This window comes from Nicotiana attenuata, unplaced genomic scaffold (genome assembly GCF_001879085.1).
Source record: "Nicotiana attenuata strain UT unplaced genomic scaffold, NIATTr2, whole genome shotgun sequence".
Taxonomy (NCBI): Eukaryota; Viridiplantae; Streptophyta; class Magnoliopsida; order Solanales; family Solanaceae; genus Nicotiana; species Nicotiana attenuata.
In genome coordinates this window covers 88,496-90,997 of record NW_017672718.1, presented here as the reverse complement: position 1 = coordinate 90,997, position 2,502 = coordinate 88,496, and positions in this window count along the sequence as shown.

Here is a 2,502-nt window from a genome sequence, read left to right as displayed (position 1 = left end):
CATTTAGATATAATGTGTTCATACAATTAAGAAATATTTTTCTATAATTAATATTTGAATTGAGTGCGGTTAGTTTAAGTTTGAAAGCATAACATAATTTTTTAAAAATGCTGTTCAGTCTGGAAAATATAATTATAAGATTTTTTTGAATTTGATGTTACATCTCACGTTTTCGTACGTTAAAGTTTCGTCTTCAGTTAATCGACGTAGACTCGGGGATAAGATTATCTTGAGGTTAACGTATTTATGCTATTTATAACAAGCGATAAATAAGTGCCATGAAGGATAAATGGTACACGAATTAAAGAAAATGAGTTTCGTTGAAGGTTGCCGATTTGGGATAAAATACGGGTCGAGCGATAATACCCAATATTTATATACTAGTACCATACAAGGTACCATATGACCATGGTAGTATGTTGTATAAAGTTTATTAAAAATAAGTAGAATTTTGAGTAATTTGAGATAATTCTTAATTATGCTGGTAATTGGTTAATTATCGGGTAACGGAATATTATCTAATTATCTAATAAGTGGATACAAATTAAAGAAGCCCCACCCCACCCCCACGTGGAAGCAAGCCACTAACAAATAAATGACTCATGGTCACATTAAATTAGGTGGAGACCTAATTTCAAGATAAGCCATGTGATTAGAAAGGAAACAAGTCTTTTAATACCAAAAATGCTTATCTTCCAACATTTTGAGAGAATTGCAGAGGCTCTAATGATTCCATATGAAGCTAACGTAAAAGACTCTAATGATTCCATATGAAGCTAATGGAAAAAAGGGCAATCTGAAGCTCCCAGATCTTCAATAAATCAAACAAAGATTTTGCAATTTTAAGAGAGTATGGTGTAATCCTTCTCAAGAATATCACACGTATTTTTTTCTACTCCAGATATGTTAAGGATATCCCTTCCTTCTTTTTGGCATGATCTATACGACACGAACGAAACGAGCAAATGTAAAACTTCCATAAATGACTCTATTCATAAAAATACTAGGGGTGTCTATATTCTTGATTCCTCATGTAAATTATTATTATATCTTTTGTTTATGGATCTCAAAAAAATACGTATTTGATAAAGTTTACCCGCCATGCATATTATTTTTATGACATTCCGAGAAATCTTATTAACGTATTTCTTATGCATTTCATGCATTAATACATGTACATTGACCCATGACCAGATGGCGTTATATACGCATATATATACGTATATATATGTATATATATAAGGTTACGGCATAATTGTCATGGGCGGCTTTCCAGCCATGCCCCATGACCCCTTGGGCGCGCCCCGTGGCGTCCTAGCACACCTCCCAATGCCTAGCGCCACGTACGGCCCCGTGGTCTTGGCCGCGCCAAGTGACAAGCGCGCAGGTGCCTCTGTCGCCCCACCGATATCCCTCGCGAGCGCCAAGCCGCAGGCAGAAGCCAACAGCGCCGCGCGCGCAGACCGTGATGCCAAAGACACTGCTGCTCACAACGGACCTGCTGCTGCCTCATAGAAAACTAAGTCATTTTCATTGTAAATATAGAGTAGTTTATTTCATGCACTTCCATTATGTTTTTCTAGCTTAATTAGGTCTACTCCCGTAACTTTGGATTATTTTTTATAAGTACTATTAGGGGGATCAAGCAATCAAAACTTTCTAGCAAGCAAGCAATTCTCTGTACTGGTGTCTCTCCCCCTCGACACCGCGTTGCTTTTCTATAATAGCTTTCATTAATGCAATCAAGCTTTCTTTCATTCTGAATTCTCATTTCTGTTCTCTCAATTGCTCTTGACATTGGTTTTCCCGTACGGCACTGACAATCTCGTCTAGCGTACGGAGGGGACCTCAGTTGGCGGACAGCAACTGAACTGACATCAGTTGCCTAGCCGTACGTTGCCCTTCCAAGGAATCTCAGGAAGGCGCCGCGTATCAGTTGGTATCAGAGCGCAGGCTCGACATCGGACGAGGGAATGTATTGACATACCACCATTTCTGACCATGGTGAATCATGGGGACCGCATTGCGGCCCTCGAAGGGACGGTTGAGGTATGGCGACCTATCATGGATACGGTGCCTGAACTAAGAACCAGCCTACTGCAAAGGTTGGACGACCTGGACCGCAGAGTACTTCGGGTCGAAGTTGACGTTGGAAACATCAGTCGCGACTCCGAGGGAGACCGGCAGACGGCAGCCACAGAAGCAGCCGAAATCTTTGAGAAATTCGAGGGGCTCCAGCAGGAGCGCACCGAGGATTTAGCCCACAGGGCACAAGAGGCAGAAAAGGTGACTGCCATGCAACAAACCATTGACAAATTGACAGACCAACTCAATGTTGTCAACTCTGCTTTACAGGGCCTACTCCGAGGAGGTGGAAACCAAATCGGAGGTGCTGTGAACTCCGCTCCCGTGACAAAGAAGCTGAAAATTCCTGAGCCAAAGCCATACAGTGGAGCTAGGAAATGCCAAGGAACGTGGAAAAACTTCATCTTTGACGTCGAA